A 15,214-nucleotide genomic window follows, 5' to 3' on the forward strand; every position below is an offset into this window, starting at 1 on the left:
TAGACCAATGCCCTTCAGCACTGCGCGCATATAATCCCAAGCCACCCTGTCAAACGCCTTCTCGGCATCGAGAGATAGTAGGAATCCCTCCGTTCCCGAGGAGGTAAGCCAGTGGTGTATGTTTAAGGTGCGGATGGTGTTCTCTCTGGCCTCCCGTCCCGGGACAAAACCCACCTGGTCTGCTGAGATCAGGCCAGGAATCAGGGGTAATAGTCTATTTGCTAGAATTTTTGCATACAGTTTGATATCCACATTGAGTAATGAGATGGGTCTGTAATTGCCCGCCAGGGATGGATCCTTATCTGCTTTTGGTATAACTGCTATATGGGCTTCAAGCATATTGCCTGGTGAGGTGGAAGGGGCCGCTAGGGAATTGAAGGCCTTGAGCATTTGCGGTGAGAGCGTTTCTAGGAAGCTTTTGTAGTAAATTAGTGGTAGACCGTCTGGGCCTGGGCTCTTGCCTACTTTCATTTGTTTTATTGCCAAACCCAATTCCTCTATGGTCATGTGTCCTTCTAAATTAGCGGCTTGTTGTGGGGTTATCGGTTTAGGGCAGTATTGGGTTAGAAAGTCATGTATTTGAGATTGGCGAGGAGAGGTGTTGGGTGAGTCTGTATTATGGGATGGCAGATTATATAGTTTAGAGTAAAAGCTTTCGAAATGGGCCGCAATGTCCTCATTTTTAGAAATCACCGCACCCCCGTCGGTGCGAAGGTGGTGAATTATGGAAGAAGTCTTGGCCGCTTGTATAGTGCGGGCAAGCAATCTTCCGCTTTTGTTACCGTGTTCGTAAAAAACTTTTTGTCTGAGTACATATTGACGCCTCGTGCGTTTTCCTAGTTCTTCCATTAGATTGGTCCTAGCATAAAGGAGGTCCTGTAATGTGGATTGAGATGTGGATTGTTTGTGTGTTTTTTCGAGTTTATTAATAGTTTCGATGAGGGATGCAATATGGGCTTGTCTGATTTTCTTCTCTTTTGTTGCCAGGGCTATGAGTTTCCCCCTTATGACACATTTATGGGCTTCCCAGATCGTGACCGGGGTTATCTCTGGGGAGGAATTTTCTTGAAAGTACTGTTGAAGTCGGGTGTTTATTTGTCTTATTACGTCAGGGTCTTTAAGGAGGGATGGATTAAGTCTCCATGTTTTGGTTCTAGTGTTGTAGTCCGGGAATGTTAGAGTGATCGTGATGGGGTGATGGTCTGATAGGAACATAGGTTCTATTGTGGCGTGGGAGAGGTGAGTTAAGTCTGTTTGGGATAGAAATATATAGTCAATTCTCGAGTATTTTTGGTGTGGGGAGGAGAAGAATGTATAATCTTTGTCCGTCGGGTGTATGGTACGCCAGGAATCATGGAGTGTCAAGTTCTGTAATTGGAGTTTAATTTGTCGCAATGCCCGATAGGGGAGCACAGAGGTTCCCGTGGAGGAATCTAGGTTTGGATTTAGTGGGACATTGAAATCGCCACCAAGAAGTAATATACCCTCTTGAAATGTGGATAGGAGGTCACAGATTTGTCTGAAGAAAGTTACTTGGTGCTCATTTGGGCAGTACACATTAGCAATTGTGATTGGTTTTAATGCGTAAGTGCCTTTGATAAAAATGTATCTACCCTCTTGGTCAATCAGGGAGTCTTTCAATTGAAAGTCAGCGTGTTTGGAAATAAGGATAGAAACTCCTTTTGTTTTTGAGGTTGGGTTCGTGGAGTGGAGTGCATGTTTATATACATGGTTCGACAGTTTGGGGATATATTTTGCGCAGAAATGTGTTTCCTGTAGTAGGAGGAAGTGGGCTTTGTGTTTTGTCAGTTCTGATAATACTTGCGTCCTTTTTTCCGGGATATTTAAACCTTTTACATTTAGTGATAGGCATTTGAGAGAGAGTTGTTGTGTAGAGATTGCAGCTTTCTTCGACATTGTGGGTGTTTATATAATCAGAGGGTACTAAGTTGAGCTAGCTAGTGTCGTGTCTTGCGCACGTGTTGTAAGGTGGAACAATGAGTAAATGAGGGCTGGAGGGGGGGAAGGAGGGGCGGCCCCCGTCCCGTAGAGATGTTATATTTTAACCACTTCAGCCCTGGAAGGATTTACCCCCTTCCTGACCAGAGCGCTTTTTACAATTTGGCACTGCGTGGCTTTAACTGCTAATTGAGCGGTCATGCAATGCTGTACCCAAATGAAATTTGTCTCCTTTTCTTCCCATGAATAGAGATCTCTTTTGATGGTATTTGATCACCTCTGCCATTTTTATTTTTGCGCTATAAATGAAAAAAGACCGAAAATTTTGAAAAAAAAATATATTTTCTACTTTTTGTTATAAAAAAAATCCAATAAACTCAATTTTAGTCATACATTTAGGCCAAAATGTTTTCAGCAACATGTCTTTGGTAAAAAAATGTCAATAAGCGTATATTTATTGGTTTGCACAAAAGTTATAGTGTCTACAAACTACGGTACATTTTCTGGAATTTACACAGCTTTTAGTTTATGACTGCCTATGTCATTTCTTGAGGTGCTAAAATGGCAGGGCAGTACAAACCCCCCAAATGACCCCATTTTGGAAAGTAGACACCCCAAGGAAATTGCTGAGAGGCATGTTGAGCCCATTGAATATTAATTTTTTTGTCCCAAGTGATTGAATAATGCCAAAAAAAAAAAATTTACAAAAAGTTGTTACTAAATGATATATTGCTCACACAGGCCATGGGCATATGTGGAAGTGCACCCCAAAATACATTTAGCTGCTTCTCCTGAGTATGGGGATACCACATGTGTGGGACTTTTTGGGAGCCTAGCCGCGTACGGGGCCCCAAAAACCAAGCACCGCCTTCAGGATTTCTAAGGGCGTAAATTTTTTATTTCTCTCCTCACTACCTATCACAGTTTTGAAGGTCATAAAATGCCAAGATGGCAAACCCCCCCAATGACCCCATTTTGGAAAGTAGACACCCCAAGCTATTTGCTGAGAGGCATGCTGAGTCCATGTAATATTTTATATTTTGATACAAGTTGCGGGAAAGTGACAATATTTTTTTTTGTACAAAGTTGTCACTAAATGATATATTGCTCAAACATGCAATGGGCATATGTGGAATTACACCCCAAAATACATTCTGCTGCTTCTCCTGAGTACGGGGATACCACATGTGTGGGACTTTTTGGGAGCCTAGCCGCGTACGGGGCCCCGAAACCAAGCACCGCCTTCAGGATTTCTAAGGGCGTAAATTTTTGATTTCACTCCTCACTACCTATCACAGTTTTGAAGGCCATAAAATGCCAAGATGGCACAAACCCCCCCAAATGACCCCATTTTGCAAAGTAGACACCCCAAGCTATTTGCTGAGAGGCACGTTGAGTCCATGGAATATTTTATATTTTGACACAAGTTGCGGGAAAGTGACTTTTTTTTTGCATCAAGTTGTCACTAAATGATATATTGCTCACACAGGCCATGGGCATATGTGGAATTGCACCCCAAAATACATTCTGCTGATTCTCCTGAGTATGGAGATACCACATGTGTGGGACTTTTTGGGAGCCTAGCCGCGCACGGGGCCCCGAAATCAAAGCACCGCCTTCAGGATTTCTAAGGTCGTAAAGTTTTGATTTCACTCCTCACTACCTATCACAGTTTTGAAGGCCATAAAATGCCCAGATGGCACAAAACCCCCCCAAATGACCCCATTTTGGAAAGTAGACATCCCAAGATATTTGCTGAGAGGCATATTGAGTCCATGGAATATTTTATATTTTGACACAAGTTGCGGGAATGTGACAATTTTTTTTTGCACAAATTGTGAGTATAGCCTCATGTAGTCAAAGGTAATAGGACTTAAATCGTACCATCATCCAAATTAATATGTACAGGGAAAGGAGAGTGGGACACAGGGGACAGTGGCTGATGTTGGCCCCATAATGTTCGCACCCTAAAATGGCTGGACTATACCGGTACAGATAAACAGTGATAGACAGTTTATATAAAAGGAATTTATTACAAAAAGGAAATACATAGTATACTTATTGAAATGCAAAACAGAAATTCAGGGTTCCCCAAAGAATATCTGTAGATTACAAAGTATAGACTGGTCTGGTTCTCGACTAGTTTCGCGATATTATCGCTTCCTCAGGAGGACCAATCTATAAGACAAATAATATAATGCAATACAAGCAAAAGAATACAATACACTACAAGTAGTGATCATAAAAACAGCATGTAAAAAAAGAAAGAAATAAAACATAATTACTAGTTCGGCTTACCCTATAATTGGGTGATCGTGCGCGGCACCGTGCCGCCTAAAAAACTCTCCCCCCCGGCGGACAAGGGGGATAATGTAGAGCCCTCTGAATGAAAAGCATAACACGAGTAAGGGGCCACAAAGATAGCTGATAAAAGGATAAGATGGATTTGGCCATACACATATTAAGGGGGGACAGGAAGGGGAAAGAGCTGGAGGGAGAAGGAGAATAGGAACTGGGGGAAGGGAAAAGGGGAGGGGGGAAAGGGGGGAAGGAAAGGGGGAAGAGGGGAGGAAAGGACGGGGAAGGAAGAAGGGAAAGGAGGGTGAGGGTAGTTAAACATGGAGGGTGGAAAGAAGGGGGGGGAACGGGAACGGGAGGGAGCACCGGGGAGGGGGTGATGGAGGGGAAAGGAAAGAAGGGGGTAGGGGACAGGATGAACAGGAACAAACAATGCACAGGGAAGGGGAGGATGGGGAAGGAGGGGAGGAAAAAACAAGGAAGGATTGCGCTAAACTAGTGAACAATTGGGGCGTGTAATATAGCTCACCACAATGGTTGACCAGAGGGTAACAAGGATGCTAGCCACAAGGAGACTTGCAATGGACCGGGGGTCGGGTGGCACGTAATGAGCAGGAGAGCCGAACGTATCCAAACACTGGGGCATCATGGAGGGTACAATGTGTGGAAGCCCATCTGAGTTCTCTCCATGGTAGACTGCTGACGTGGGGTTGGGATGGAAGGGAGGCCTTTAACACCTCACTGGTGGACATCTATAGGTATGTTTTACGCCCTCTTACCCTGGATACGATCCTTCACCCGACGCTATCTATTACTGATACCGTCATATGGACACTATCCTGTATCTTATGTTATATTCGATACTGTTTTATTTACAGATTCCCATGCAACCCCGTGGTTATCTACCCTTAGTGGTGGGCTTCCACACATTGTACCCTCCATGATGCCCCAGTGTTTGGATACGTTCGGCTCTCCTGCTCATTACGTGCCACCCAACCCCCGGTCCATTGCAAGTCTCCTTGTGGCTAGCATCCTTGTTACCCTCTGGTCAACCATTGTGGTGAGCTATATTACACGCCCCAATTGTTCACTAGTTTAGCGCAATCCTTCCTTGTTTTTTCCTCCCCTCCTTCCCCTATCCTCCCCTTCCCTGTGCATTGTTTGTTCCTGTTCATCCTGTCCCCTACCCCCTTCTTTCCTTTCCCCTCCATCACCCCCTCCCCGGTGCTCCCTCCCGTTCCCATTCCCCCCCCTTCTTTCCACCCTCCATGTTTAACTACTCTCACCCTCCTTTCCCTTCTCCCTTCCCCGTCCTTTCCTCCCCTCTTCCCCCTTTCCTTCCCCCCTTCCCCCCTCCCCTTTTCCCTTCCCCCAGTTCCTATTCTCCTTCTCCCTCCAGCTCTTTCCCCTTCCTGTCCCCCCTTAATATGTGTATGGCCAAATCCATCTTATCCTTTTATCAGCTATCTTTGTGGCCCCTTACTCGTGTTATGCTTTTCATTCAGAGGGCTCTACATTATCCCCCTTGTCCGCCGCGGGGGAGAGTTTTTTAGGCGGCCCGGTGCCGCGCACGATCACCCAATTATAAGGTAAGCCGAACTAGTAATTATGTTTTATTTCTTTCTTTTTTTACATGCTGTTTTTATGATCACTACTTGTAGTGTATTGTATTCTTTTGCTTGTATTGCATTATATTATTTGTCTTATAGATTGGTCCTCCTGAGGAAGCGATAATATCGCGAAACTAGTCGAGAACCAGACCAGTCTATACTTTGTAATCTACAGATATTCTTTGGGGAACCCTGAATTTCTGTTTTGCATTTTAATAAGTATACTATGTATTTCCTTTTTGTAATAAATTCCTTTTATATAAACTGTCTATCACTGTTTTTCTGTACCGGTATAGTCCAGCCATTTTAGGGTGCGAACATTATGGGGCCAACATCAGCCACTGTCCCCTGTGTCCCACTCTCCTTTCCTTGTACAATTTTTTTTTTGCACAAAGTTTTCACTAAATGATATATTGCTCAAACATGCCGTGGGCATATGTGGAATTATAACCCAAAATACATTCTGCTGCTTCTCCTGAGTACAGGGATACCACATGTGTGGGACTTTTTGGGAGCCTAGCCGCGTACGGGGCCCCGAAAACCAAGCACCGCCTTCAGGATTTCTAAGGGCGTAAATTTTTGATTCACTCCTCACTACCTATCACAGTTTTGAAGGCCATAAAATGCCAAGATAGCACAAACCCCCCCAAATGACCCCATTTTGGAAAGTAGACACCCCAAGCTATTTGCTGAGAGGCATGGTGAGTATTTTGCAGCTCTCATTTGTTTTTGAAAATGAACAAAGACAAGAAAATTTTTTTTTTCTTTTTTCAATTTTCAAAACTTTGTGACAAAAAGCGAGGTCTGCAAAATACTCACTATACCTCTCAAATAGCTTGGGGTGTCTACTTTCCAAAATAGGGTCATTTGGGGGGGTTTGTGCCACCTGGGCATTCAATGGCCTCCGAAACTGTGATAGGCAGTGAAGAGTGAAATTTACGCCCTTAAAAAGCCTGAAGGCTGTGCTTGGGTTTCGGGGTCCCGTATGCGGCTAGGCTCCCAAAAAGTCTCACACATGTGGTATCCCCGTACTCAGGAGAAGCAACAGAATGTATTTTGGGGTGTAATTTCACATATTCCCATGGCATGTTTGAGCAATATATCATTTAGTGAAAACTTTGTGCAAAAAAAAAAAAATTGTCTTTTTCCCACAACTTGTGTCACAATATAAAATATTCCATGGACTCGACATGCCTCTCAGCAAATAGCTTGGGGTGTCTACTTTCCAAAATGGGGTCATTTGGGGGGGTTTTGAACTGTCCTGGCATTTTATGCACAACATTTAGAAGCTTATGTCACACATCACCCACTCTTCTAACCACTTGAAGACAAACCCCTTTCTGACACTTTTTGTTTACATGAAAAAATAGTTTTTTTTGCAAGGAAATTACTTTGAACCACCAAACATTATATATTTTTTTAAAGCAAATGCCCTACAGATTAAAATGGTGGATGTTTATTTTTTTTTTCACACGGTATTTGCTCAGCGATTTTTCAAACGCATTTTTTTTGGGAAAAAACACACTTTTTAAAAATTTTAATGCACTAAAACACACTATATTGTCCAAATGTTTGATGAAATAGAAAAGATGATCTTAGGCCGAGTACATGGATACCAAACATGACATGCTTTAAAATTGCGTACAAACGTGCAGTGGCGACAAACTAAATACATTTTTAAAAGCCTTTAAAAGCCTTTACAGGTTACCACTTTAGATTTACATAGGAGGTCTACTGCTAAAATTACTGCCCTCGATCTGACCTTCGCGGTGATACCTCACATGCATGGTGCAATTGCTGTTTACATTTGACGCCAGACCAACGCTTGTGTTACCTTTGCACAAGAGCGGGGGGGACACGGGTGCTTTTTTTTTTTTTTTGCTTTTTTATCTTATTTTTAAACTGTTCCTTTCATTTTTATTTTTTTTTAATCATTTTTATTGTTATCTCAGGGAATGTAAATATCCCCTATGATAGCAATAGGTAGTGACAAGTACTCTTTTTTGAAAAAACTGGAGTCTATTAGACCCTAGATCTCCCCTATGCCCTCAAATCATCTGACCACACCAAGATTGGTGTGATAAAATGCTTTCCCAATTTCCCAATGGCGTTGTTTACATCCGGCGAAATCTAAGTCATGAAATGCTCGTAGCTTCCGGTTTCTTAGGCCATAGAGATGTTTGGAGCCACTCTGGTCTCTGATCACCTCTATGGTCAGCTGGATGAATCACCGGCTGCATTCTCAGGTTCCCTGTTGGGACAGGAAAGCCAGAGAAAAACATGGAAGACAGTGGGGGGGGATTCCCTCCCACTGCTTGCAAAAGCAGTCTAGAGGCTAATTAGCCGCTAGGATTGCTTTTACATGAAAGCCGACCACTGGCTGAAAAGAATGATACCAAGATGATACCTAAACCTGCAGGCATCATTCTGGTATAACCACTCAAAATCCAGCAACATACCAGTATGTTGCTGGTCCTTGTTGGGCATATATTGTAAACTTTTTTTTCATGCAGCCTGTGGGCTGAATGAAAAAAAGAGATTGATCGGTGGGTATGCCCAACATTAGAATACCTCCCTTCATCCACCCACTTCTAATGATGGGCATACATGCACCGTATATATATATATGCCGAAGCATGGGGGCATCCTCCCGCAAAAGTTAGGAGCAAATCGCTCCTCCGCCCTCTGCTGCCCCCACGCTTCGGCATATACGCTGAAGTATGTAACTGTGGTGGTGAAATCACCTCTGACAGCGCTTGAGTCACGGCTTTATGTATCGTGGGAGCAAACGCTGTTGCTTTCAAGATAAATAAATCCGCGCTGCAACTGAATGGCGTACCTGCTAAGCAAATGATGGCTAACAATAAAACAAAGTAACGTTACAGTATAACAGTAAGACTTACCATACCTGCAAAGCAAATACAAAGAAAACATAGTAAAAAATAAAACATTTAATGCAACCTGTGCCTAAAATATATATATGCCGAAGCATGGGGGCATCCTCCCACAAAAGACAGGAGCAAATCGCAACTCCACCCACTGCTGACCCCACGCTTCGGCATATATGCTGAAGTATGTAACTGTGGTGGTGAAATCACCTCCGACAGCGCTGGAGTCACGGCTTTATGTATCGTGGGAGCAAACGCTGTTGCTGTCAGGATAAATAAATCCGCTCTGCAGCTGAATGGCGTACCTGAAAACGAAAAAATGTTTACCAACAAAACACAGTAAACAGTAAAGTATAAAAAAATTACATATCTGAAAATCACACATGGTAAAACATAATAACAATAAAACGTTGCAGAATAGAATACAGTAAAAAAGAGTAGAACAATAGAGAGAGAATAGAGAGAGAGAGAACAATAAAACGACAACTATTTTTTTTTTATTTTATTTTTTTTGTGTTTTTATTTTTATTTTTTTACACTTTTTTTAGTAACTTTAACTTTTGTAACTGGTACCAGGTTTGGGTCTCTCAAAATGCGATGGCATCTTGGGAGACCCTGTGAAAGTGTGTCCTAGTCTGTGCAATGCTGTACCCTACGCTAAAACTCAACTAGTGTATAGTAGCGTTCAAAACATTCACCAATGCATAGACCAGGATTGTCAGGACAGGAGGGACATTAATACCGGGTGTCACGCCTAAATCCCCGCTTGCTACAGACACAACATCTTCTTTGGGGGGCTCGTTGGGTAGGGGTACTCGAGAGGACATAAGGAAAATGCCTCTCATGCAGCCAGCTTACTGCATTTGGTCTTATTATCCCTCCACTTCATAGCGAGCAAGTTATTACACTGCAAGCAGGCTCTCTCCCCCAGCCTAAGACGGGAATCTACAAGCCGCTGGGGAAAGCCCCGGCGATTAGGTCGCACGGTGCCACATGCTCCAATCTGTTGATCAAAAAGGTGACCAAAAAGTGGCACGCTCGTGTAATAATTGTCCACGTACAAGTGGTACCCCTTTCCGAACAAGGGTGACACCAAGTCCCACACTATCTTGCCAGCACTTCCTATGTAGTCAGGGCAGTTTGTCGGCTCTACGTGACTATCTTTGCCCTCGTAAACCATAAATCTACATGTATAGCCTGTGGCCCTGTCACTTATACAGCTTATACATCTTGACCCCATATCTGGCACGCTTGCTGGGAAGGTATTGTTTGAATGACAAGTGGCCAGAAAATTTAATCAGAGACTCATCAACGCAGACAACTTGATGGGGAGTAAACAAGTCTGCAAAACGTTGGTTGAAGTGGTTTACGAGGGGCTGAATTTTGTAGAGCCGATCGTATCCAGGGTCTTCACGAGGACGACAGAGTTTATTGTCATTGAAGTGCATGAACCGCAAAATCTGCTCATATCGTGCCCTGGCCATGGAAGCAGAGAACACGGGCATATGGTAAATTGGGTCAGTGGACCAATATGACCGCAACTCACTCTTTTTATTTATGCCCATGTTGAGGGAAAGGCCCAGAAAGATCTTAAATTCGGAGACCGTAATTGGTCTCCAATCTCTGGCAAGGGAGGACTGGGGATTAGCGGCGATGTGTTGACCAGCGTATAAATTGCTTTGGTCCACAATAGATCTATAGAGATCTTCAGTGAAAAACAGCAAATAAAAATCCAGTGGCGTAAAATCACCTGAATTCCGGGTTGGCCAGTGAATGGGGGAAGTACGGGTGCTGCAGAAGTGGTGGGCTCCCAATTCGGATTGGCGAATGCAGCAGGAAGGGCTCTATGGGCAGGACGGGCCTGTGTTCATCTTCTTGGTGGCATCGGGACACTACTAGTGCTTGCCACCTTGCCAGCTTGAACTGCACTTATGGGACTCGCCACGTCACCAAGTGTTACTGCAGTGCTGGATGTATGACCAGGGTGTACTAGGCCGCTGGTGCTTGCCAGTTCTCCAGAAGAAATAGCAGCGCTAGTACTTCTCTGCTCCATACGAGGGACCTGCAGGTCTTGCACTTCAAGGACAGAAGAAGAAGATTGGGGTCTGGTATGCCTGACCTTAGCAGGGACCACAACTCCGTCATCAGAGCTATCTGTCATGGAGCCGCTGTCCTCTACAGGATTGTATTCTGAGCCTGAATCTGACAGATGAGTGACTTCCTCTTCACAATCTGCCATGCTCAGAAACGTGTAGGCCTCTTCACTAGCATACCTTCGATTTGCCATTTTGGGCTCTAAATTTAGGGGTACACTAGTGAGACTCACAGGCAAAAAAGCTCCTGACTGTTAAGGACTGATTCAAAACGCTACCAAAAAACTGTTAGTGATCGCAGGGATCAGGCCTGACTCTGCGAACGCTGCAGTTTTGTGTGCTTAGTTTTTTGTAAGTGTCAGTGATCGATCGATACTGCACTTGGGTGGGCTGGGCCGGGCCGGTCTGGGCCGAGGGGCAAAACGCAGGTGCTAGCAGGTATCTGGGCTGATCCCACTAACACTGTGTTTATGGGAACCCTAAACTGCTGGGGATGCTAGTATAGATCTGATCGGATCAGATATTGATCCATTCAGATACTATAGCACTAAGGGAGGTGTATGCTGCGTGTGTGGGTGTTAGCAGTACAGGCGCTAACCTGACGCTGCCTTGGGTGACGCAGACCTTATCTGACCCTAAAAACGTAACTTATATCACCGCCGGGCAATTAGGGGGTTAAACCTTCATAAGGTAATAAACGGCGGGTGCCCTAAAACTATAATAAACTATAAAAAACAAACTAACCAGCATCACCCGTAACAGTTATATGGTGATCGCTGGTGAAAGGGTTAACTAGGGGGCAATCAGGGGGTTAAAACCTTTAGCAGCTAGTATATGGATGTCCCTGTTGCTATAAAACGCTGACGGCGAACCTATATACTTACCTCCCTAACTAGCGTCACCAGTGACACTAATACAGCGATCAGAAAAACGATCACTTAGTGACACTGGCGATGGGGGGTGATCAAGGGGTTAACCTTTATTAGGGGGGGTTAGGGGGGTACCCTGGACCTAAAGGGGGGTACCCCAGACCTAAAGGGGGCTAACCCTAACTGCCCTAACACTTATAACTGACACAAACTGACACCAATGCAAAAAAAAAACTGCTATTGATGTCAGTGTGACAGGGGGTACAGGGGGGTGATCGGGGGGTGATCAGGGGGTGACTGGGGGGTGAAAAGTGTGCCTGGCGTGTTCTACTGAAAGTGTAGTGTTGGTGCACTTACTTGATGTCTTCTCTCCTCGGCGCCGGAACAAAAAAGACCTGCTCGAGGAGAGATTACATCACTTCCTCTGCCTCTGTTTACATTACAGAGGCAGAGGAAGATCCTCATTGGCTGGGAGCGATCGCGAGGGGGGCCAGGAATGGATCCCCCCCTCACGTCTGATCGCTGCCAGACACAAGCCGACTGCCTCGGGCACTGGGGGGTCCAATCGGACCCCCCGCCCACGGGAGGCAGATCACGTACAGGTACGTGATTCTGCCTGCCCGTGTCATTCTGCCGACGTACATCGTGGTCGGCAAGTGGTTAAAATATATATATATATATATATATATATATATATATATATATATATATATATATTATATTTTTTCTATGCTGGTCTATTGTTTTTCTATGCTATTCTTTTCTATTTCTACAGCTATTTCCAAGGTATCAAGCCCCCTGCAGCCACACTATAGACAGTGAAGGACGACCTTTCCCCTCACATTGGACGTTGTCCATCTTGCCCTATGGGGCTCCGTGGGTATGTTGTGATGATGTGTGATTGATGTTATGTCTCTTAGACTGCTTTCTATCTTGTTGGTTGGGATTAACTGGATGGGGGAGACCGCACATGTCTAATCTCTCTACGGTCGTTTAGTGATATGCACAGTGTTATTTACCATTTATAATTTGTTATACTAATAAAAGACTCTTTTTTCTGTAGAACTACAACCTATCATATCCCCTGAGGAAGCCAATGTTTTGGCGAAACTAGTAGGGATATTTCAACTATTTCCATCAACTGGTTGTAATGATCTGTCTATGCTCCATTTTGTACCCTGTATGAATTGTATTTTTAACTTTTTGTAATAAATTTAATTATTTTTATAAATTGTATTGTTGCATTTTTTGCACCGTAATAATCCCATACACTCAGCTCTTTACTCTAATTCTTTTCTATTATTTTTTATTTTATTTGAATCTTTTCTATTTGAATGCAAATTCATTCTATACGAAATTCAAATTTCAGAAAATGGTTATCTATAAATAGAATGAAATAGAATGAAATCGAATTCTAATAGAAAAGATTCGAACAGAAAAAACAATAGAACAGAATAGAAAAAAATATTTCAAAATATTATATATATATATATATATATATATATATATATATATTCTATTTTGTTCTATTGTTTTTTCTATTCTAGTCTTTTCTATTAGAATTCGTTTTCATTCTATTTCTGTATAACCATTTTCCGAAATTCGAATTTCGTATAGAAATTCCCATTCAAAAAGAAAAGATTATAACAAAATAGAAAAGAATAGAAAAGAATAGCATAGATAAACAATAGACCAGCATAGAAAAAATATTATATATATATATAACATCTTCCAAAATTCGAGGTTAGTATAGAATGAATTCAAATTCAAATAGAAAAGATTAGAATAGAATAGAAAATAAAAGAAAAACAATAGAACAGAATAGAAATACATTTGAATTTCGTATAAAATGAATTCGAATTTGAATAGAAAAGATTAGACTAGAGTTAGGGTAGAAAAGAATAGACTAGAAAAACAATAGAATAAAATATATATATATATATATATATATATATATATATATATTATATTTTATTCTGTTCTATTGTTTTTCTAGTCTATTCTTTTCTATTCTAATCTTTTCTATTCAAATTCAAATTCATTCTATACGAAATTCGAATTTCAGAAACCATCTTCTGAAATTCAAATTTCATATAGAATGAATATATATATATATATATATATATATATATATATATATATATATATATATATATATATATATATATATATTATATTTTATTCTATTCTGTTCTATTGTTTTTCTAGTCTATTGTTTTCTGCTCTATTCAAATCTTTTCTATTCAAATTCAAATTCATTTTATATGAAATTCGAATTTCGGAAGATGGTTATATAGAAATAGAATGAAATCAAATTCTAATAGAAAAGACTAGAATAGAAAAAACAATAGAACAGAATAGAAAAAAATATAATATATATATACATATATAAAACCATTTTCCGAAATTGGAATTTAGTACAGAATGAATTTGAATATGAATAGAAAAGATTAGAATAAAATATATAATATTTTTTCTATTCTGTTCTATTATTTTTCAATGCTATTATTTTATATTCTATTCTAATCTTTTCTATTGGAATTCGATTTCATTCTTTACGAATTGCGCAAAATGGTTATATATAGTTTACTTTTTCAAATCTGTTTTTTCAAATGTGGTATAATTTTTTCGAATTTGATAGTTTTTTTCGAATGCGGTAGAATTTTTTCGAATATAATTGTTTTTTTCAAATGTGGTAGAATTTTTTTCAAATTTGATAGCTTTTTCAAATGCGGTCGAATTTTTTCGAATGTGGGCGAATTTTTTCGAATTCGAATACAAAACTAAACGAGTTCCGAAAACGAATGTAAAGAATGCAACAAATTTAACTAAACAAATTTAGTTAAATAATGAATTGAAACGAAACTAAACTAAACAAATGTTTTCATCTTGCACATGTCTACAGGCAGAGGTCCCTCCTGGAAGGATCTCATCTTTATACTTGAACGAGCCAATCTATCCCATATCTAGGGATAAAATTACCCCCTCACTGCCTCACCTCTATGATCTTAACTACCGTGCCTTCCAAAAACTGCTTCCCCAACTACTAAACCAACTGAATACAACAGGCCTATCTGAAAAAAGGAAGTATTGCCTCCTTTAAGATGTTAATCCTCCCCAAACTACTCTACTTATTCCTCACAGTCAGTAATTTTACATATACTTCATTCTTTCTTTACCTCAATACAAAACAAATTTTGAGATATGTATGGGATACTAAACCACCCAGATGTGCTCACTACATCCTAACTAGACATCACAAAAAAGGAGGTGTGGGTCTTCCTCACATACAAACCTACTACTATGCATGTCATCAATCACACACAATCACAAACAATTTCAAGCTCATGACTGTTGCAAATTGAATGTTAACAAATAGAAAAGACTATACTTCTGAATCCAGCATTTGTCATTCTTGTCCCAATAATTTTTTGCTACTACTGTCTATTGATATTTAAACCATTTTGTCAATTCTGAAATTAGTGATCAATAATAAC

This window comes from Aquarana catesbeiana, linkage group LG05, assembly GCF_042186555.1.
Source record: "Aquarana catesbeiana isolate 2022-GZ linkage group LG05, ASM4218655v1, whole genome shotgun sequence".
Taxonomy (NCBI): domain Eukaryota; kingdom Metazoa; phylum Chordata; class Amphibia; order Anura; family Ranidae; genus Aquarana; species Aquarana catesbeiana.